Below are 25,068 nucleotides of genomic sequence, written 5' to 3'. Positions count from 1 at the left end.
GAATTAAGATATTACAGTAGGAAAACATCCACATAATACAAAAGAAAGCAATAAAGGAGGGAAATAGTTATGAGACTAACAGAAAATTAAAAGTAAAACAGCAGACATAAATCCAATCACATAAATAATAACATTGTATGTGAATGGATTAAAGAATCCAATCAAAAGGCAGAGACCATCAAAATAGATAAAAATATATCTCCAAATATATTTTGTCTATGGGACACACACTTTAGACTCAAAGATACAAATAGGTTGAAAGTAAAAGGATGGAAAAACTTATACCAAGCAAATAGCAATAATAAAAAGCTGAAGTGGGTATATATATATATATATATATATATATATATATATTTATATATATATTTTTTTTTTTTTTTTTTTGGGTACGTGGGCCTCTCACTGTTGTGGCCTCTCCCATTGCGGAGCACAGGCTCCGGACGAGCAGGCTCAGTGGCCATGGATCACGGGCCCAGCCACTCCGCGGCATGTGGGATCTTCCCGGACCGGGGCACGAACCCGTGTCCCCTGCATTGGCAGGCGGACTCTCAACCACTGCACCACCAGGGAAGCCCATGAGGTGGCTATATTAATATTAGATAAAATAGACTTTCTACCAATTCAGTGTTGATTATATTAAAAAACTCTGCTTGTTTACAGCTCCACCCTCCTTATGTTGCTGTTGTCACCAACTATATACAATGTGTGCCCATTAATACAGATTTATTGTTATTGCTTTACACCATATATTTGATTTTTAAATTATATAGGAAGAAAGGTTACAAACCAAACTTGCAATAATGTTGACTTTTACATTCACCTATGCAGATACTTCTACTATTTTTCTTTATTTCTTCATATAGCGTTAAGTTACTGTCTAGTGCTCTTTCATTTCACCTTGAAGGACTTCCATTAGTATTTCTTATGGGGCAGGTCTACTAATAACTAATTCCCTCGGTTTTTGTTTATCTGGGAATATCTTCATTTCTCCTTCATTTGTTTTTTTTTTTAACCTTCAATAAAATAACTTTGGAAATAACATACATTTCCATGACACCAACACTATAGTTTTCAGAGTCACAGTAAGATACACAGAATTCCATCTGTAATTAATACAAATGACAACTTTTTTTTTTTTTTTGCAGTACGCGGGCCTCTCACTGTTGTGGCCTCTCCTGTTGCGGAGCACAGGCTCTGGACGCGCAGGCTCAGCGGCCATGGCTCATGGGCCCAGCTGCTCTGCGGCACGTGGGATGTTCCTGGACCGGGGCACGAACCCGTGTCCCCTGCATCGGCAGGCGGACTCTCAACCACTGCACCACCAGGGAAGCCCACAAATGACAACATTTTAAGCAGTAGTTTTTGTTACAAGGCAAACAAAATCAAGAAAGCAACCACCAAACAAAAGAGAACCAATGCTTCAGAGAAGGCATATCCAAGAATAGCATATGAGAACAGTTATTGTTTCATGAAGGGTTTCTGACATAACCAATGATAAGGTCACCAAGGACTGTTCCAATACCAGCACCAGACCAGAATTCCTACTGTTGCAGCACCTGCATCGATAAATTTGGCTTCAGTATCAACGTCTCTGCTGATTGCACTGGTCGGAAACTCCCACTGGATTAGTTGAGACACCATTCTGGGCCCCATTAAATACTGTAGAGCTCTCTCCAGTCAAAGAGAATATCGATGATGCAGAAATTCCTCTGGATGCAATCCTGGATCCAGCTTGGATCAGAGGTGGGGTGCAGACAAGCTTGGCATAGGTGAACTATATCTTTGGGGTGACATAGTTGGAGGACTTGGGTGACAGGTGACATGGGCTCCTCTCTCACTTTCCCTCTTCCTGGGGGTGGCAGCAGTGGCAGGTGAAGGAGTGAGGCTCTTTTTCATTTTTCAAGGATAGTTTTACCAGATATAGAATTCTTGGTTGACAATTTTTTTCTTTTAGCAGTTTAAGTCATCCCATTGCCTGCTAGCCAACATGGTTTCTGAAGAGAAACTGGTTGCCAGTGTTGCCGAGGCTTCCTTGTACAAGATAGGTCCCTTCTCTCGTTCTGCTTTCAAGATTCTCCCTTTGTCTTTTCTAACGATTTGGCTGTATTGTGTCTTCATGTGTATCTCTTTGAATTTAACCTGTTTGGAGGTCATTAAACTTTTTGGATATGTAATTTCATGTCTTTCACCAGATCTGGGAAGTCTCTGTATATTATTTCTTCAAAACGTCTTTCTGCCCTATTTTCTCTCTCCTCTCTCTCTAGGAATCCTATAATACATTGGTACGTGTGATGATGTCCCACACACTTCTTAGGCTTTGTTCTTTTTTAAAATTTTTATTTTTTCTTTACTGCCCCTCAGACTGGAAAATCTCAATTAACTATTTTAAAGTGTGTTGATCAAATTAGCTATTGGGAACTTTGTTTTAATTTACTCCTTAATCACCCATTAGTGAGGGTGGGACACCCATTCTAGGATTAAGGGCATGACTGAACACATGACAACCAAAACAGGACAAATGAGATTGAGAGAAGTTTGTTACACATATACTCACAGCCTGGGGGAGAAGGACATGACACACCACACAGGACCCCATGGGAGTTGTACTCAAGAACTCCCATGTGGGAGGTAGGCTTTGCAATTTCAAGAAGGTGGGTTGATACCTGGTTCCTGCAGTAAGTTGTGATTGTCTTGTTTGAATACTTTCACAGACTTGCAATAAAAGGAAATCTGTTACTCAGGGATAAGCAGGAACTGTGCCTGGTCCCTATAATAAGAAAGGTTGTTTGGCTATGGGTATGGAGTTTCTTTTTGGAATGATGAAAATGTTTCTAATATTGATTGTGGTTATGGCTGTATAGCTCTATGAATATACTGAAAAACAATGAATACTTTCAATGGATGAATTTTATGGTATATTAATTATATCTCAATAAAGCTTTTATATTAAAGGTTCCTTTCATAACTAATGAGAGTTTATCTTAAGGCTACACAGAAAAGAAAAGAAAAGTATGTTTTCAGCTCAGCTACTGGAAGGCCAGTTTTCAAGGAACAATGGGCTATGAGCTTTTCATCATTCATGATCCGACAGCAGCTCTGCTGACTTCTCTTTTCATTCCCTCTGAAACAGGCAATTGTTGTCCCCTACTTTAATAAGTCTACCACACAGGTGACTCAGTATTTCTAGATTTCTCCTTCACTTCTAATCTTGGCTTTTGCTTCTTTTTTTTTTTTTTTTTTTTTTCGGTACGCGGGCCTCACTGTTGTGGCCTCTCCCGTTGCGGAGCACAGGCTTCGGACGCGCAGGCTCAGCGGCCATGGCTCACGGGCCCAGCCACTCCGCGGCATGTGGGATCTTCCCGGACCGGGGCATGAACCCGTGTCCCCTGCATCAGTAGGCGGACTCTCAACCACTGTGCCACCAATGAAGCCCGCCTCTCTTCTTTTTGATAGTCTCAGATTCAATTTTTTCGGATATTCTTGTCCCCTTTTCTGCAGAGTTCTCATGCTAGTCCACTCATAAGTCACTGGTCTGGCTAATGCAATATACCTTTTAGCTAAGGCAATTACCCCTGATTTAATTAGCTGTGGCAAGGGCGTTAAGTAATATGATACATTGCTGGTGGGGATGCAAAATGATACAGCCACTCTAGGAAATGGTTTACTCCTTTCTTGTAATGCTAAATGCATTTACTCTATAACCCAGTAATCCCACTCCTGAGTATCTACCCTAGAGAAATAAAATCTTATGTTCACACAAAAGCTGTACACAAATGTCCATAGCAGATTTATTTATAATGGTCCCAAACTGAAAACAACCCAAATGTCCTTCAAAGGGTGAATGGATAAAGAAATTGTGGTACATCTATACAGTTAACACTACTCAGCAGTAAAAAGGAACAAATTACTGATACATGCAACAACTTGAAAGAATCTCAAAACATTATGCTGGGTGAAAGAATCCAGCCTTAAGAGGTTACACACTATACAATTTCATATATTTGACATCCTCAAAACTACAAAACTATAGTTATGGAGAGTAGATCAGTAGTTGTCAGAAGTTATGGGTCGAGGGAAAGTATGACTACAAAGGGTTAGCACAAGGGAGATTTTTGGAATGATGAAACCGTTCTTTATTCTGATTATGGTGGTAGTTACATAAATCTACACGTGTTAAAATGCAAAAAAAAAAAAAAAAAAGAGTACACCAAAAGAAAAAAATCAATTTTTCTATATAGTAAATCAAAAAAACTAAAAACTAATGGGCTTAGAATATTGTTATGGACTGAATGTTTATGCTTTCCTCCCACCAAAATTTCATAAATTTAAATCCTAATCCCAAATGTGATGGTATCAGGAGGTGGGGCTTTTGAGAGGTAATTAGGTCATGAGCGTGGAGCCCTCATGAATGGGATTAGTGCCTGTAGAAAAGAGACCCCAGAGAGCTCTACAGCTCTTTTTCTGCCATGTGAAGATACAACAAGAAGATACAACCTAGAAGATGGTTCTCACTAGACCCGACTATGCTGGCACCCTGATCTTGGACTTCCAGACTCCAGAACTGTGAGAAATAAATTTTTGTTGTTTATAAGCCACTCATTCTATGATATTCTGCCAAAGCCCAAACTAAGACAGGTATTAACAAGCAAGATATAGAAGAAATGCAAATAGCCAACAAAGAAAAGATGTTCAGGTGTATTAAAAGTCAAAGGAATGCAAATTAAAACAGCAACAAGATATTGTACATTTTTCAGACTGGCAAAAATGAGAAAGACTGATAGTGTCTATAGTGGTGATGAGCACGGGGAACTAAGCAGCCTCACGTACTGGTGAATATGTAAACTGGTAGAGCCGTTTTTAGAGGGCATTCTGATGGCATCTTTAAAAATATGCGGGCTTCCCTGGTGGCGCAGTGGTTGAGAATCTGCCTGCCAATGCAGGGACACAGGTTCGAGCCGGGGTCTGGGAAGATCCCACATGCCACGGAGCAACTGGGCCCGTGAGCCACAACTACTGAGCCTGCGCGTCTGGAGCCTGTGCTCCGCAACAAGAGAGGCCGCACCGCGATGAAGAGTGGCCCCCGCTCACTGCAAATAGAGAAAGCCCTCGCATAGAAACGAAGACCTACACAGCCAAAAATAAATAATAAATAAATAAATAAATAAATGAATTTAAAAAATGCATATAGCCTTTAAACCAAGGAGTATAATTCATTTAAGCAATTCCAGTACTTACCATGGTACTTACCTGGTATATAAGGAAACCATTCTTTATTCTGATTATGGTGGTAGTTACATAAATCTACATGTGTTAAAATGCAAAAAAAAAAGAGTACACCTTATATACCAGTACCTGGTATATAAGGAAGCATTGAGCATGTGAAAATTGAGATTATCAGGTAAGATTTCCTGGAAAAGACGAAAGTTTGAGCTGAACCTTCAAGGATGGCTAGGGTTTGAATCAGTGAAGAGAAAAAGAAGGATATTCTAGGAGAAAGAAAAGATGAGTCACAGTGGCTCAAAGAGGCAGGATAAATATGGTAAATTGGCACCAGCCAGGCTTAGGAAGTTAGAGTACGAAATGGAAATTTCCTCACACATGAGGTCCACCTCCTACTTTAGGACCCAAATAGATTCCACGTCCCCTAAGAAATCCCCCCATACCCAGAATTAATTGCTAGCTCCATTGCACTTCCATATCCCCTGAGGGAAACCTCTTTATCACTGGATCTCAAACTTTATCCTGTATCAGAATCACCTGGTGGGTTTATTAAACACAGATTGCTGAGTTTCTGATTCAGTAGGTCTGGGGACCACAATTTGAGAGCCACTGCTCTAGCCAAATTGACCTCCTTCGAATTGCTAAAATACCAGTATAGTGAGCAGCTGTTACTTTTGCCTTCCCAGCATTCATCCTGCCTTCTTCCAGTAACCAAACCCTTTTCCAGAAGGGAACCACTTCTAAATAGTTTAGGTGTGGCTGATCTGCCTCCCCTGACCATAGTAGACACATGACCAGTCAGAATATTCCATTCCCATGGTCACAGTGGTTGATTCAGGAATGAGGACATAGCCAATCAGAATCTTCTCTGGGATTTTTCTGCCAGACTTATCAGAGAAGATGCTCTCTTTCTGCCAAGGTTGCTAAGCTGATAACATGTGAGTCTTGAGCTTCTGGTGGCTCTCATGACTACCAAATGGAGAAAACCTATTAGAGAGAAAAGGAGGACGTAGATGACATCACTTGAGCCCTTATATCCAGGCATGCCCAAATCCAGTCTATTCCACAGCCCTGTCAGTTCCATGTGTAAATAAATTCCCATTTTCTTTAAGCCAGTTTGAGTTGGGTATTTGTCACTTGCAAACCAGAGTCCTAACTAATATATAAATTGATATGGAAAAGGGGAGGGGTGGCAATGATAGACCTTACAGTATGGAATGCCATGAAGATTCTTCTATTCCTGGCTGGGAAGTAACAAGTCTTATTCTGTGGTTACAAAGGAGCTCGTTAAAACTGCTGTAACTTGGAACACTGACTTTGTGCCTATCACACCTAAAGCTTTAGAGGATTTTAGAAAATTTTAGATGTGAACACGTGACTTAGGTTGTTCCAATCAGACTAAGGGAAAAGATTTCTTCCATTTTAGTTGAAAGACCCTCCCTGCTTCTATTCCAAGAAATCACCAAGGAAGTCTCTGGTGCTCTCCACAGTTACTGGCAGCTTCCCTGCCACCACAAGAAGCCAGTCTTAGGATGAAGCCTCTACTGTAGGATGAAGCCTCTACTGATAATAGCAGATGAAGAGAGGAATAAACCTGGGTCTATAACGACATAAATGAGCCATTGCTGATGTTTAGCAGTTTGAAGCCCACCCTACTGCTGAACTTTCGGTTACATAAGACAATAAATTTGTTTGAATTGTTTTTTTCTGTATCTCAAAGTCAAAAACTATTCTAAGTCATATAATTGGCTACTTCTGGCATATAATTCTTGCAGGAAAGAACAAGCTTCAGTCAAACTGGTCCACCTAAAAGCAAACAGGAAATACGATAGATAGCCTTGCAAAGAGGTACCTTTATTGCCTAGACAGAAATCCCAAAATGGTGTGAGTCAAATATAATAACCTTACTAGGGTGCAAAAGCCAAAACTTCTACTGCGTGCTAAAGTAAAGAAGGAGACAAAATGGGAGATCTGATCAGGATCCAGGAAGAGCCAAAGAACCAGGACAGCTGAAGGGCCAAGGTCCTTCCTGCCTCCTCCAGCCCACCCCAAAGGGCTCTAGGTGGGACGAAGGTAAATACCACATAGGTGAGCCAGTCTCTGGGATGCAGAATGGGGACAAGTGGAAGATAAGCTGTGCCTCCCCACCTCAAAGCTGCCTGAAGACAGAGGCCAAGACCGAAACAGTCAAATTGATTGAAGGAGCTTAACCGAGAAAGAGGCCTATTCCTAAGGAACAGAAATGAGCTTTCCCATTCAATATCAATGGGGATGCAGTCTTTCTAGAAGGCAATTTAGCTTAACAAAAACCTTTTTAAAAAAAATATTGTGGGGCTTCCCTGGTGGCACAGTGGTTGAGAGTCCACCTGCCGATGCAGGGGACACGGGTTCGTGCCCCAGTCCGGGAAGATCCCACATGCCATGGAGCGGCTGGGCCTGTGAGCCATGACCGCTGAGCCTGAGTGTCCGGAGCCTGTGCTCTGCAAAGGGAGAGGCCACAACAGTGAGAGGCCCGCCTAACGCAAAAATAAATAAATAAATAAATATTGTGGCCACGCCTTGTGTCTTGAGGGATTTTAGTTCCCCAACCAGGAATGGAACCCGGGCCCCCAAAGTAAAAGCACTGAGCTCTAACCACTGGACCACCAGGGAATTTCCAAAAAAAAAACCTTTTTAAATAATGTATCCACCCCTTGGACCTAGAGTCTATCATACAGAATGAAGTAAGTCAGAAAGAGAAAAACAAATACCATATGGTAACACATATATATGGAATCTAAAAAAAAAAAAAGTTCTGAAGAGCCTAGGGGCAGGACAGGAATAAAGATGCAGATGTAGAGAATGGACTTGAGGACATGGGGAGGGGGAAGGGTAGGCTGGGACGAAGTGAGAGAGTAGCATGGACATATATATACTACCAAATGTAAAACAGATAGCTAGTGGGAGGCAGCTGCATAGCACAGGGAGATCAGCTCGGTGCTTTGTGACCACCTAGAGGGGTGGGATAGGGAGGGTGGGAGGGAGACGCAAGAGAGAGGAGATATGGGGATATATGTATATGTATAACAGATTCACTTTGTTATAAAGCAGAAACTAACACACCATTGCAAAGCAATTATACCCCAATAAAGGGATTTTAAAAAATGTATCCACCCTGGATATAGCAATTTTATATATAGGAATTGATCCTAAAGAAATGAAGACTTATAAATAACAAATGCTGGAGAAGGTGTGGAGAAAAGGGAACCCTCCTACCCTGTTGGTGGGAATGTACATTGGTGTAGCCACTATGGAGAACAGTATGGAGGTTCCTTAAAAAACTGAAGATAGGGGCTTTCCTGGTGGCGCAGTGGTTGGGAGTCCGCCTGCCGATGCAGGGGACACGGGTTCGTGCCCCGGTCCGGGAGGATCCCACATGCCGCGGAGTGGCTGGGCCCGTGAGCCATGGCCGCTGAGCCTGCGCGTCCGGAGCCTGTGCTCCGCAACGGGAAAGGCCACAACAGTGAGAGGCCCGCGTACCGCAAAAAAAAAAACCCAAAAAAACCCCCCTGAAAATAGAGCTGCCATATGATCCAGCAATTCTAATCCTGTGCATATATCTAGAGAAAACCATAATTCGAAAAGATACATGCACCCCAATATTCATTGCAGCACTATTTACAATAGCCAAGACATGGAAGCAACCTAAGCGTCCATCAACAGATGAATGGATAAAGAAGATGTGGTACATATGTACAATGCAATATTACTCAGTCATAAAAGAGAGTGAAATAATGCCATTTGCAGCAACATGGATGGACCTATAGATTGTCATACTGAGTGAAGTAACTCAGACACAGAAAGACAAATATCATATGATATCGCTTCTATGTGGAATCTAAAATATGGTACAAATAAACTTATTTACAAAACAGAAATAGAGTCACAGATGGAGAAAACAAACTTACGGTTGCCAGGGTTTTTTTTTTTTTTTTTTTTTTTTTTTTAGTTTATTTATTTATTTATTTATTTTGGCTGTGCCGTGTGGCCTGAGGGATCTTAATTCCCCACCAGGGATTGAACCCAGGTCCCCTGCAGTGGAAGCATAGAGTCCTAACCACTGGACAGCCAGGGAACAGCTGTATTTTTTATTTTATTTTTATTGGAGTATAGTTGATTTACAATGTTGTGTTAGTTTCAGGGGTACAGCAAAGTGAATCAGTTATACATATACATATATCCACTCTTTTTTAGATTCTTTTCCCATATAGGTCATTACAGAGAATTGAGTAGAGTTCCCTATGCTATACAGTAAGTCCTTATTAGTTACCTATTTTATATACAGTAGTGTGTACAATATATGTCAATCCCAACCTCCCAATTTACCAAGTAAGTCAGAAAGAGAAAGACAAATACCATATGATATCACTTATATGTGGAATCTAAAATATGACACAAATGAACTTATCTACGAAACAGAAAACAGATTCACAGACATAGTACAGACCTGTGGTTGCCAAGGGGGAAGGGAGTCGGGGGAGGGTTGGATTGGGAGTTTGGGACTAGCAGATGCAAACTACTATATATAGAATGGGAAATATATTCAGTATCCTGTAATAAACCATAATGGAAAAGAATATATATGTATATATATATATATGTATAACTGAATCACTTTGCTGTACACCAGAAACTAACACAACATTGTAAATCAACTATACTTCAATTAAAAAGAAATGAAGACTTAACTATACTATGAGAACATTCTCATAGCATTCAAAATGGCCAATCACTGGAAACAACTTAAATGTCCCCAAATTGCCGAAGTTATATCTTTAGTTTCACAAATACTTGTTAATTTATTTATTCTATATGTCTTCTATATGCCAGGCATTATGCTAAGCACTGGGGATGCAACACATCAAGTTACGTGCAAACATCAAGAGTGTTCAGAAACTTTTATACCAGTTTGACAGAGCAGTTTTATGTCTGTTAAATCTAATAAAATGTGACGCTTGTACTTTGTATATCTTTGTTAATTATTTCATTTTTTCCAGTAACTTATTTTTATTGTATCTTACAAAAAATACCTGATTGGGTCCAGGAAACCAGCTGGTCTGGCCAAAGATCATAGCAGAGACTAAGACACTGGCATTGAAAACAGTAAGACAAGAAAGGCTTGAGATATTTAAGAGGAAAAATTGGTATGGTTTGGTAATACAGTAGATAGAGGGGAGAGGTGAAATATGCAGCAATGGTGATCCCTAAGTTTATGGCTTATTCAGTGGGACAGATGATCTTGCTATTCACTTAGACTGGGAACACTGGAAGACTGCCAGGTTTGGGGGAGAGGGGATTCATTAGTTCTGTCTAGCTTGGATGCACAGAGTTTGAGGTGTCTTTGACACAATTAGAAGTGCTAAATAGGCAGTTAGATATCTAGGCTGGGGCTCAGAAGAGGCTTAGGAGATGTAAGTTTGGAAGTCACTGGCATGTATCTAATAATTGAAGCTGAAAACCGTGGATGAGATTACCTGCGGAGATAGTATTGAGTGAGAAGAGCAGATGGCCAAGGCCAAGTGTTGAGAACAGGCAATAATGAATAACTATGAAGAAAAGGATGAGCATACAGCAATAACTGAGGACAGACCACATAACTGTTTTATATTCATATAATAGAATATTATTAACCTATTGCATTTTTTAGATTCGTACGATTAGCTGAAAGAGTTTAAAGTATCTATAGTACGTTCCCATTTTTAAACAACAAAATATATATGCAATCACATATCCAAAAGTATATGTCATAAAAAGCCTGGTGTTAACAGTGGAAGAGATTGAGAGAGTTTTTTTCCTGCTTATTTTTATTTCTACTTTTTTTTTTAACAATGACAACAAGCTTTTCCCTCGTGCCAAAGCAAACTTTGCAAAACTTATGTGTCCATCAAGATACAGTTCTCAGATTTAAAATTTTACCTGAAACACAGAATAAGAGCCCTCAAGTTTTAACTAAAGATTGCCAAAGTCACATAAGGATTCTTTGAAAATACAATCTCTCAGGCAGGCTAAATTTCTATTTTTTTCTGGCTTGACACCTATCACAACTACATACTAGCACCAAGGGAAAAAAACAATTTACAAAAAAATTCACAAAATCAGAAAGTGTGGAAAACGTTATTAAAGAGTAAATTATCAAGGAAAATATTTGTAAAGCATATTTCGAACAAAGGACTAGTTTCCCAACACAGCACCTATAAATCAAAAAGGAAAAAATAACTCATTGCTATTCTTATCAGATTAGCATAGATCAAAAAGTATGACTTACATTGGTTAGCGTGTGGGTGATCAGCACCCCCATATATATATATTTTTTTCTTCAGCTAAGATAGCAAGAGAGAGAATTTATTGTACACATGTTACATTCAGTCACAACTGAGAACAGAACTAGTCCAGAATGTCCCGGGTCCAGGACAAAGGACCAAAAGAGGCTGTTTTGATAAGAGCAAGGTGGGACTCTCAAAGGTGGTCAAGGCCATCAGAATGGCCATAGATGTTTCAGATCCATTGAGACAAGTTCTAGACAGTAGGCATGCAGTCCAACAACTTGTACCAGCGTCCCTGGCCTCTGGCTTCCCTTGTTTCTGCTCCTGTGGCTTCCACGGGTGTAAGAGTTTACTCTGACATCCGCTTCATCTTTCTTTTGCGCTTCGGCATGCGCATTCGCATCTTCCTCCACTCCGGTCCTATGACGCGGAGGTTTATCAGAAGATGGCGCTAAGGCGAAGAGCAGCACCCCCATATATTTCTATTTGGAGTGTAAACTGTTGTGATCTCTATGGAGGACAATTTGGCGATATCTACCAAAATTACAAAAGCACATGCTCTTTGAAACAATTCCTAGGAATTACTAGGAATTCTACTACTAGGAATATTATCCTGGAGATGTACTCATAATTGTACAAACATATAAGATTATATGAGCAATAGTAGTAATTGCAAAAAAGCTGAGAACGTCCTAAATATCCACCAGTAAGGAATTAGTTTAAAAACTATGGTACATCCAACAAATAAAAATACCGTGAAATTGTAGAAATGACCAAGGAATCTGCAGAATAGTCAAGAATAATCACTGAGCTATATTTAGTGACAAGCAAAAAATAAGAGGCAGAACAGTGTGTGCAGTGGGTGGCTGGAGTATAGCCCTTTATACCTTTTAAATTTGAACCATTTAAATGCATTGCCTATTCAAAATAATTTTTTAAAAGAATGTACTTTTTTGAAGTTCTCTCAGATTTAAAGCTAACACACACACACGCACGCGTGCACACACACACACACACACACACAGAAATTAAATAAATAAATACAGTAGTAATGCCAGAAAAAAGATAAAGATGCCCATTGCACTAGTTTCCTGGGCTGTAATAATAAATCACAAAAGGGGTGGCTTAAAACCCAGAAATGTATTCTCACATTTCAGGAGACCAGAAATCGAAAAGCAAGGTATTGGCAGGGTTGGTTACTCCTGAAAGCTCTGAGGGAGAAACAGGGACATGACCCTCTTTCCTAACTTCCTGTGGTCGCTGGCAATCCTTGACTTGTAGATAACATCACTACAACCTCTGTCTTCATCTTCACATCACCTTCTTTTCTTTGTGGCTGTGTGTGTCCTTTCTGCCCTTATCAGAATGCTTTCATTGGAATTTGGGCCCACTCTAATCCCAATTATCTCATCTGGATCCTTGGTTACAGCCTCAAAGACTCAATCTCCAAATGAATTCACATTCTAAGCTTCCAGGCAGACATGAATTTTGAGGAATGCCATTCAATCACTATACCCATTTTCCCTGCTTTTTTTAGCATTACATTGCAGGTCCTAGCTAATGAGGTAAGACAAGAAAAAAAAAAACAGTATAAAGCGTAGCAATTTTATTTTTTTTTTGGATCTCTCTCCTGAGGCAAAGAAAACAAAAATAAACAAATGGGACCTATTTAAACTTAAAAGCTTTTGCACAGCAAAAGAACCATTGACAAAATGAAAAGACAACCTACTGAATGGGAGAAGATATTTGCAAATGATATGACTGATAAAGGGTTAATATCCAAAATATATAAACAGCTCATACAACTCAATATTTAAAAAAAAAAAAACTTGATTTAAAAATGGGCAGAAGAGGGCTTCCCTGGTGGCGCAGTGGTTGGGAGTCCACCTGCCGATGCAGGGGACGCGGGTTCATGCCCCGGTCCGGGAAGATCCCACATGCCGCGGAGTGGCTGGGCCCTTGAGCCATGCCAGCTGAGCCTGCGCGTCCGGAGCCTGTGCTCCGCAACGGGAGAGGCCACAACAGTGACAGGCCCGCGTACCGCAAAAAGAAAAAAAAAAAAAAAAGCAGAAGAACTGAATAGACATTTTTCCAAAGAACACAAACAGACGACCAACACGCGCATGAAAAGATGCTCAACATCACTAATCAGAAAACGCAAATCCACAATGAGATAGCACCTCACACCTGTCAGAAAGGCTATCATCAAAAAGACCACAATAACAAATGTTGGTGAGGATTTGGAGAAAAGGGAACCACTGTATACGGTTGGTGGGAAAGTAAATTGGTGCAGCAACTGTGGGAAACAGTATGGAGGTTCTTCAAAAAACTAAAAATAGAACTACCATATGATCCAGCAATTCCACTCCAGGGTATGTATCTGAAGAAAACAAAGACATTAATTTGAAAAGATACACGTACCCCAATGTTCACAGCAGCATTATTTTTTTTAACATCTTTATTGGAGTGTAACTGATTTAAAATGGTGTGTTAGTATAACAAAGTGACTCAGCTATACATATACATATAGCCCCATATCTCCTCCCTCTTGTGTCTTCCTCCCACCCTCCCTATCCCACCCCTCTAGGTGGTCATAAAGCACTAAGCTGATCTCCCTGTGCTATGCGACTGCTTCTCACTAGCTATCTATTTTACATTTGGTAGTGTATATATGTCCACGCCACTCTCTCACTTCGTCCCAGCTTACACTTCTCCCTCCCTGTGTCCTCAAGTCCATTCTCTACATCTGCGTCTTTATTCCTGTCCCACAGCGCATTATTAACAATAGCCAAGACAAGGAAGCAACCTAAGTGTCCATCAATAGATGAATGGATAAAGAAGATATATATGTACACAATGGTATGCTACACAGCCATAAAAAAGAATGAAATTTTGCCATTTGCAACAACATGGATGGACCCGGAAGGTATGTTTAGTAAAATGAGTCAGAGAAAGACAAATACTGGATGTTTTCACTTATATATGGAATCTAAAGAAGAAAACAAACAAATGAATTTAACAAAAAAGAAACAGATTCACAGATATAGAAAACAAACTAGTGGTTACCAGAGGGGAGAGGGAAGGGGAAGGGGCAAGATAGGGGTATGGGATTAAGAGGTACAAACCACTCTGTATAAAATAAGGGGACTTCCCTGGTGGCACAGTGGTTAAGAATGTAGGTTTGAGCCCTGGTCCGGGAAGATCCCACATGCCGTGGAGCAACTAAGCCCGTGTGCCACAACTACTGAGCCTGCGCTCTAGAGCCCATGAGCCACAACTAGTGAGCCTGCGTGCCACAACTACTGAAGCCCGCGCGCCTAGAGCCCGTGCTCTGCAACAAGAGAAGCCACCGCGATGAGAAGCCTGCTTACTGCAACGAAGAGTAGCCTCCGCTCACTGCAACCAGAGAAAGCTCGCACACAGTAACAAAGACCCAACGCAGCCAAAAATAAGTTTAAAAAAAAGTAAAATAAAATAAATAAGCTACAAGGATATATTGTACAGCATAGGGAATATAGCCAATATTTTATAACAACTATAAGTGGAGTATAATCTATAAAAATTTTAAATCACTATGTATTTCAATTTTTAAAAACCCTAAAATAATATTATCCTGAAATGGTTAAATAAGTAAGCATAGTATCCTTTAAAAAAAAAAAGAAACCTTCTGGATTATTGAAAAGGTCTTTCCTCTATACAGATAGCAAATATCTATAAAATAAAAATCTATTCTGCTTTAATCTGTCTTTTTATTTTCTTGTTTCACTTTCTGGAATATAACAACCCTAAACCCTTTAATAAAAGCCTTCCATATAAATAAACAAAATTCATGCCATCGTCTCTTCAGTGACTTATCTAAGGGTGGAAAATAGGAAAACATGACTGACAGAAAAAAAAAAGCTATTAAATGCCACCTACACCAAAAGCAACTATTTGATTTAAAAGTTTGGTTTTTGGTGTGTTTTTGTTTTTGCTGCACCACGTGGCTTGCAGGATCTTAGTTCCCCGATCAGGGATCCAACCCATGCCTCCTGAAGTGGAAGTGTAGAGTGCTAAGCACTGGACCACCAGGGAATTCCCTAAAAGTTTTTTTGTTTTTTGTTTTTAATGAGAAAATCCTCAAACAGTTAACTCATCTGCTTAATAAATTGAAACAATGTAACTCTATAAATGAGTAGAAAAATTTGAAACATTAATTCCATAAAGATTTAATATTTTTCTATGCCAGGCATTGTTTTAAGTGCTTCTAACATATCAATTCATTTAATCCTGAGAATAAGCCAATGAAGTGGGCACTATTATTATCCCTATTTTACAGACAAAGGAACCAAGGCACAGAGTTAAGCAATTTGCTGAATGTCACACAGTTAATAACTGGTGCTCTCTAATTGAACTCAAGCAGTGGGGCTCCATAACCCATGCCCTTCACCACTTTGTTATATTGTTTTCCTCTGGTAACGTCTTGGTGGAAGCAGAGAAAGGGTCAGAGGTCAGAAAAGAGAGACAAAGAGGGCAGAAAGCTAAGGAGGCAATACTGACACCTGTTAAAGTCTGAGAAACAAATATCTAACTCACTTAACAATATTGCTTTTTTTTTCCTCAGCTTTGTTGAGGTAACTTGACAAATAAAATTGTGTAAGACTTTTAAAGTGTACATCGTGATGATTTGACATAGATATAATTGTGAGGCTTCCTCCCACCTAGTTAATTAACAGCATCCATCACCATATAACATCCATCATCATATATGTGTGTATATATACATATATATTGATATATTTAAATTAACACAACAAAGTTTATTTTTTGCTTGTGCTACCTGTCCAATGCAGTTTGGTAGAGGGTTCTGTTCCAAGTAGTCACACAGTGTCCATGTCCATGGAACCCAGAAATGGTTCCATCTTCTTGTGACACTGCCATCTCAACATGTGGCTTTATATATATATTTTTTACTAAGATCCTTATGTATATATATATTTTTATATATATTATATATATTATACTCTATATAGCGATGGATATATTAATTAACTCTATATATTGTATATATCTATATAAATGATATATATGCTAGAGTCACACACATATATATTATGAGAATATTTGTTTCACTCTTGGTAAATTTCAATTATACAATACAGTGTTATCAACTATAGTTACGTTTTATATTAGATCCTTAGAACTTATTCCTCTTATAGCTAAAAGTTTGTACCCTTTTACCAGCCTCTCCCTATTTCCCTCACCCCCCAGTCCCTGGAAACTACTTTTCTACTCTCTGTTTCTATGAGTTTGAGGTGTTGTTTTAGATTCATATATAAGTGATACCACAATATTGTTCTTTAACATGTATGAAATCCTTCGCCTAAACAATAAGCAAGCATTGCAAAAATTTACCACAGTAAGTATTCTGATCATTTCATAAGTTTTAAAATATAGACATTCTTTTTTTTAAATTTAATTTTATTTAGTTTTTTATACAGCAGGTTCTTATTCGTCATCAGTTTTATACACATCAGTGTATACATGTCAATCCCAATCGCCCAATTCATCACACCACCTAAAATATAGACATTCTTAAACTCTTTTTCTTGTTTTCATCAAGGAACATCTGATCTGATAATCGCCTCTCCCAAATCTAGCTTTAAAAAAAAAAAAAAAGTGGCATGTTAGAGTTCTTTTGTTGCCATCTTGTGGTCTTTTATAGTATCACTACTGAAAACTTTAAACCTTTGGGCTGGGCTCTGATCACCTTTCCACCGGCTCCTGAATTCATCTACATCATTTTAAAAGCGTAGAAACCAAAACTGGGCATAATCCAGTCTATCACTGAAGTGCTAGATGAAGGATTGCCACGCCCAAAACCATAAAGGGAAGTCCCACAAAGCCCCTTCTGAGGGGAAGTCTGTGTGACTTTTCACAGTTATAAGAGTCTCAAGACAGTTCTTTATGCAGAATTCATTCGGAGTTTCCTTAGTTAACACGAGTAACACATTGTATCAAATTAGAAATCTTAAATTAGTCTCCCCCTCAAGGGTATTTCCCCTTCCCTTCCTCTGGGAGGGAGGAGGGACCGGCTGGCACTGGGGAGACAAGGCAAGTGCAGGTCTCAGGGGAACACTTCTGAGTGAGGGTCAGGAGGGAAGACTGATGAGTCCCTTAGGCACAAGTCCATTTCCTGACAGCTCCCTGGTGTTGGCAACTGAGAGTCCAACTTAAGCCCCAGAGAGAACTTGAATGAACCCACCTTACCTGCTTTTCTGCCTTGCTTATGGTCGAAATAATCTTTGAAAATTGTTTATTCAAATACAGCATTCACAGTTTTGTGCAACCAATGCTAAAGACCAGGTGGTCAGTTCCTCTAATTCTTCTTCACTCAGCTTTCTTTCTCTATGACCTTATATTCTTTCTTCTTTTGTTCTTCTAGTGTTCTCAACGTGAGACAGTATGCTCCTAACCCCTGCCCTACCCACTAATGTTTGAAGATCTGTAAGGGTGGTTCTTTGACCCAATAACTCAGGAACTACTGGCACTTAATGGTTGAGGGTCAGATGTACTAAAAATCCTGCAACGAAAGAATGTATATATATGTATAACCGAATCACTTCGCTGAACAGCAGAAATTAACACAACATTGTAAATCAACTATACTTCAATTAAAAAAATAAATAAATAAAAATCCTGCAATGGGCGAGACACTCTCTTAAAATTAATAATCCAGCGCGACAGTTAAGGAAACCACTACCGTTCATTTGTCTGGCCTCTCAAATCACGCATAACTCTTCTTTATAAATGGTGAGTAAAACCCTTAAAATTATTCACACACTATTTCCAGAGACTGTTATAGAGTGGACTATATATTCAAAAAGTGGGAAAAAGGCAATGGCAGTCCCCTTGGCCCTCTCTAATAATACATTATTTTTCTTTCACCTCCATGAATTGGTTGATTTTGAGTAGCTTAAATGAATTTTGATGAAATTCCACTATATCGACCCATTTTTAAACACTGTTCTGCACCTTCTTTTTGACTTAATTCTTTTTTTTTTTTTTTGCGGTACGCGGGCCTCTCACTGTTATGGCCTCTCCCGTTGCGGATCACAGGCTCCGGACACACAGGCTCAGCGGCCATGGCCCATGGGCCCAGCCGCTCCGCAGCATGTAGGATCCTCCCAGACCGGGGCACGAACCCATGTCCCCTGCATCGGCAGGCAGACTCTCAACCACTGCGCCACCAGGGAAGCCCCTGACTTAATTCTTTGAAATTATTCTATATTAATACAAAGGGCTCTACTTCATCCTTTTTAATGACTGCAGAATATTTCATTTTATGGAGGTATCCTAGAATATACTTAACCAGTCTTTGTGGAAGGATTTCAAGCCAAAGAGCATAATCAGACGTCTATTTTGAAACGGTCATTATTCTGACTGATAAATGCCAGATATCATTCAGTGTGGAGAATGGTTTGAAGGTTTGCAATAGTTTATGTGACAATACCTGTGAGAGGATACTACCATCATACTCCTGGTGAGCAATGATTTCTTTTTATTTTTGCTCTCTAATACTTCCCCAGCAAGGCTAAACCTTGGAAGGAAGGAAGGAAGGAAGGGAGGGAGGGAGGGAGGGAGGGAGGAAAAGAGGGAGGGGGGCTCTTCGGGAAATGTGACATATATACACGAAAAAAAGACAAAACAGAAATGTCTAACTTAATAATTCATGACAGAGTAAATACCCATATAACTGTTACCAAGGTCAAGAAGTTAAACATTACAAAGATGGTCCTTGCCCCTTCTCAATAATATCCCTTCCCTCCCCACTATTATGGGCCTGGCAATTATGATAATCACTTCCTTGCTTTTCATTATAGTTTTGCCACCTAATCTTGCATTCCTAAACGTTTTAATTTCATTTCTTCATTTTTAAACTTTATATAATTATAATCATGCATGTATTCTCTTGTATATAGCTTCTTTCACTCAATGTTATGTTTGTGAATTTCACCTATATGGTTACATTTTCATTGTTCATTTTTATTGCTGCATAATATCTCATTATTTGAACATATTATAACTTAACTGTTCCACTGTTGGAGGGCATTTGGGTTTGTTAAAAACAAGACAACAGGCTCAAAATGGAGTTACTTACGCTAAGCCCCACATCACCAAACCAATACTTGATTATACTTTCAGTTTTTCCGGAAACAGAATCTTAAACCGGTCAATCTGGAATTACCTGGTCAAGGCTAGTGAGGTAATCTGTCACAGAGACCCCCACCATCCCCTAAAGGAAAGCAACCTTGACACAGTCAATCCACTTTTTGCTACAACTTCCTTGTCCTGCTCTCTTCTGCCTATAAAAATCTTTCATTTTGTACAGCTTCTCGGAGCTCATTTCTATCTGCTGGATGGGATGCTGCCCGATTCATGAATCATCGAATAAAATCAATAAGGTTTTTAAAATTTACTCGTTTGAATTTTGTTTTTGAGCAGTTTGTTTGCAGTTTGGAACTATTCTAAATAATGATACTATGAACATCCATTGAATGCTTCCTGGTGCACATGTGTATGCATATCTCTTGATTATACACTAGGAGACCAAATGTCCTGGGGGGCCTAGAACTCTCACAGTTTTAGCATTGAAAGTCTTATGTCCAGGGAACATTTCCCTTCATCCCAGGCAAACTGGGATGGTTGATTACCCTAATATAAACCAAGGGAGTAAAAATTCTCGGTCAACTTTAGTAGATAATGCCAAATAGTTTTTCCAAAGTACTTTCTACCAATTTACACATGATGGGGTTCAGGACATGCCACCCCAAAATGTGGATCTTAAGCTGAAGGAGTTTGAGAAGACAGCAGAAGCAAGATCACTCTGACCACCCCCTCAGCCCCAACCCCTGCCCTTCTTCCCTGAAAGCAAGAGATAAATCTTTTTATGTGAAAGGTATCCTCCCTGTACCAGGAGGAAGGGAGAAATCCCTGTCAACCAGAGTCAAGGAATATAGGGACCAGAAGGCTGCAGAAACCTTACTTCTTCACCATTTACTGTCCCTAGCCCAAACCTCTGCCTTGTCAATTCTTCACAAATGTACTGTTTCTTTGTCTAAATGTATAAAAGCTTCCTCTTGCTCTGGTCACTTCTTTGAGACTCATATCTTTGAGTAGCATATTGCAGAATTTCCTTCCTTTTTAAGGCTAAATATTTCACTGTATGTACATATCACATTTTGTTTATCCCTTCATCTGTTGATGAACAATAGGGTTGCTTCCACATTTTAGCTATTGTGCATAATTCTGCTATGAACATGTGTTTACAAATATATCTTTGAGACCCTGCTTTTTAAAATTTATTTATTTTATTTTTGGCTGCGTGGGGTCTTTGTTGCTGCACGCAGGCTTTCCCTAGTTGCAGCGAGCGGGGGCTATTCTCATTGTGGTGGCTTTTCTTGTTGCAGAGCACAGGCTCTAGGGCACACGGGCTTCAGTAGTTGTGGCGCAGGGGCTCAGTAGTTGTGGCTCGTTGGCTCTAGAGTGCAGGCTCAGTAGTTGTGGCGCACTGGCTTAGTTGCTCCGCAGCATGTGGGATCTTCCTGGACCAGGGCTCAAACCCATGTCCCCTGCATTGGCAGGCAGATTCTTAACCACTGCACCGTCAGTGAAGTCCTTTGCCCAGTTTTGAATTGGGCCGTTTTTCTTGTTGAGTTTTAGTTCTGTATAGTTTCTGGATATTAATACCTTATCAAATATGTAATCTGTAAATATTTTCTTACATTCTGTGGGTTACATTTTTACTCTGCTGATAGTGTCTTTTGATGCACAGAATTCTTAAATTTTCATCAAGTCCATTTGTCTATTTTTTTCTTTTGTTACCTATGCTTTTGGTGTCATATTCAAGAAATCATCGCCAAATTCAATGTCATGAAGATTTTGCCATATGTTTTCTTCTAAGCATTTTATTGCTTTAGGTCTTACATTTAGATCCTTGATCCATTTTGAGTTTTTTTTTCTTTCTTTTTTTTTTTTTTTTGCTGTATGTGGGCCTCTTACTGTTGTGGCCTCTCCCGTTGAGGAGCATAGGCTCCGGACGCACAGGCTCAGTGGCCATGGCTCACGGGACCAGCAGCTCCGCGGCATGTGGGATCTTCCCAGACCGGGGCACAAACCCGTGTCCCCTGCATCAGCAGGTGGACTTGAGTTATTTTTTTATATGGTGTTTGGTAAAGGTCCAACTTCATTCTTTTTCAATGTGGATATCTAGTTTTCCTGACACCATTTGTTGAAAAAACTATCCTTTCTCCAATGAATGGTCGTGGAGCCCTTAGCAAAAATCATTTGATCATATATGCAAGGGTTTATTTCTGAGTTCTCTATTCTATTCCACTGGTCTATATGTTTGGCTTTATGCCAATATCACACTTTTGATTACTGTAGCTTTGTACTAAATTTTGGCATCAGGAAGTCTGAATCCTCCAGTTTTGTTCTTCTTTTTCAAAATTATTTTGGCTATTTGGGGTTCCCTTGAGAGTCTATATGAATTTTAGAATGGGTTTATCTATTTCTGCAAAAAAAAAAAAGTCATTGGCATTTTGATATGGATTGCACTGAATGTGTAGCTCATTTTGGGTAGTACTGACATTTTTAAAATAGTAAGTCTTCCAACCCATGAACATGGAATATGTACTCATTTATTTGTATCTTCTTTAATTTCTTTCAGTAATGTTTTATAGTTTTCATTGTACAAGTCTTTTGCCTCCTTGGTTAAGTTAACTCCTAGGTATTTTATTCTTTTTGATGCTTTTGTAAATGGAATTGTTTTTGAAATTTCCTTTTCAGATTGTTTGTGTGTAGAAATGCAACTGATTTTTGTGTGTTGACTTTGGAACCTGCTACTTTGCTGAATTTGTCTACATACAATTTTTAAATTAAACTTTTCATAATTGTGGATGCATATGCAGTTGTAAGAAATAATACTGAGAGGTGCTTTGTACCCTTTATTTCATTTTCCCTAAGGTAACACCTTGTAGAACTATAGTACAATATCACAGCCAGGATACTGACATTGATAGAGCCTAGATACAGAGCACGTCCATCACGAGGATCCCTCTTATTGCCCTTTTATACCCACATCTACTTCCCTCTCACAATCACCTTCTTCCATATAAGGGACAATCACTAATTTGTTCACCATTTTTGTATTCAAGAATGTTATATAGGGGCTTCCCGGGTGGCGCAGTGGTTGGGAGTCCGCCTGCCAGTGCAGGGGACACGGGTTCGAGCCCTGGTCCAGGAGGATCCCACATGCTGCGGAGCAGCTGAGCCCATGAGCCACAACTGCTGAGCCTGCGCTCTAGAGCCTGCAAGCCACAACTACTGAGCCTGTGAGCCACAACTACTGAGCCTGCGTGCCACAACTATCGAAGCCTGTGCGCCTAGAGCCCGTGCTCTGCAACAAGAGAATCCACTGCAATGAGAGGCCTGCACACCACAGCGAGGAGTAGCCCCCACTCACTGCAACTAGAGAAAGCCCGCGCGCAGCAACGAAGACCCATGCAGGCAAAAATAAATTAATTAATTAATTAAAAAATAAATAAAAATTTAAAAAAGAATTATATAAATGCAGTCATATGGTGTGTAACTTTTTGGGATTGATTTTTCCATTTAGCATCATTGTCTGCAGATCTACCTAGGTTGTTGCACATATCAATAATTCAGTCCATTTTATTGCCCAATAGTTTTCCATAGTATGGATGTACCATAATTTAAATATTTACCCTTCAAAGAACATCTAGGTTGCTTCCAATCTTTATTATGAATACAGCTGCTAGGAACATTGGTGCACAGGATTTTGTGTAAACAAAAGTTTTCAGTTCTCTAGGATAAATAAATGCCCAAGTGCTACTGCTGGGTTGTATGGTAATTGCATGGTTGGTTTTATAAGAAATTGGCAAATTGTTTTCCAGAATGAGTGTACCATTTTATATTCTCACCAGCAAAGCATGAGTGATCCAGTTTCTTGGCATCCTTGCTAGTATTTGGTGTTTTCACTATTTTGTATTTCAGCCATTCTAATAATTGTATAGTGATATCTCTCTGTGGTTTTAATTTGCACTTCCCTAATGGCTAATGATGTTGAACATCTTTTTCAAGTTCTTACTTGCCATCTGCATATCCTCTTTGTTGAAATGTCTCCTCATGTCTTTTACCCATTTTCTAATTTGACTGATTTTTGTTTAACTATTGAGTTTTGAGAGTTCTTTATATATTCTAAATATTAGTCCTTTGTCAGACATGTGGTTTGCAAATGTTTTCTCCCACTCTGTGCCTCGTTTTCATCCCCTAACAAGGTCCTCTGTCAAGCAGAAGTTTTTAATTTTGATGGATTCCAATTTATCAATGTTTCCTTTTCTAGACTGTGCTTTTGGTATTAATTCTAAGAACTTTTTGTCTAGCCCTGGATCTTGACATTTTCTACTATGTTTTTTTTTTTCCTAAAAGTGTCAGAGTTTTACATTTAAGTCAGTAATCCATGTTGAGTTAATTTTTGTATAAGATGTGAAATTTGGGTCAAAGTCCATATTTTTGCCTGTGGATATCTACTTGCAGTAGCACTATTTGCTGAAAAAGCTATCTCCCCCATTAATTGCTTTTGCATCTTGTCAAAAATCAGTTGGACATATTTGTGTAGGTCTATAACTGGGTTCTCTATTCTGTGCCATTAATCTATGTGTTTCTCCTACCAGCAATACCAACAGTCTTGCTTACCGTAGCTAAAGATAGTAAGTCTTGAAGTCAGGTAGCCTGACTTCTCCCATTTTATTCTTATTCTTCAAAATTGTAGTTATTCTAGGTTCTTTGCCTTTCCATATAGACTTTAGAATAAACTTATCTAGATTTTCCAAAAAAGAGCTGCTGATATTTTTATAGGAATTGCATTAAACCTGTATATCAATTTGGGGAGAATCAACATCTTCACTACGTAGAGTCTTCCAATCCACAGTATTTCTTTCCAAAGAAGTATTTAGATCATTTTTGATTTCTTTCATCAGTGTTGTATAGTTTTTGGCAAAAGAGTCCTGTACATTTTTTGGTAGATTTACACCTAAGTATTTCAGATTTTTGCAGCAATTGTAAATGGCACTATATTTTTAATTTTGGTGTCCATGTGTTCACCGCTGGCATTTAGAAATACAATCGAGTTTTGTATGTTTTTCTTGTATCCTGCAACCTTGCTGAACTCATGTATTCATTCTAGTTTTTCTTTTGATTCCTTGGGGTTTTCTATGAAGATAATTATGTCATCTGCAAATAGAGACAGCTTTATTTCTTCCTCTCTGATCTGTATGTCTTTTATTCTCTGCTATAACTCCCAGACCATTCTTTTTCCCAATGTTAAAGAGAAAGCATTCAGTCTTTCGCCATTAAGTATTGATATGATTTTCGCTGTAGGCTTTTTGTAGGTTCCCTTTACCAAGCTGAGAAAGTTCTCCTCTCTTCCTATTTTTTGAGAGTGTTTATCATGAATGTATTTTACATTTTGTCAAATGCTTTTTCT

General features: G+C 39.2%; 1 pseudogene; it reads right to left on the bottom strand.

The window, feature by feature from the left end:
- Nucleotides 1–1,365: 1,365 nt before the first annotated feature.
- The window catches only part of LOC116764032, a 43,934-nt pseudogene continuing 20,231 nt past the window's right edge, over nucleotides 1,366–25,068 (bottom strand).

This window comes from Phocoena sinus, chromosome 13 (genome assembly GCF_008692025.1).
Source record: "Phocoena sinus isolate mPhoSin1 chromosome 13, mPhoSin1.pri, whole genome shotgun sequence".
Lineage (NCBI taxonomy): Eukaryota > Metazoa > Chordata > Mammalia > Artiodactyla > Phocoenidae > Phocoena > Phocoena sinus.
The sequence above is the reverse complement of the archived record's forward strand: the minus strand, read 5'-3'. Positions and strand labels throughout refer to the sequence as shown.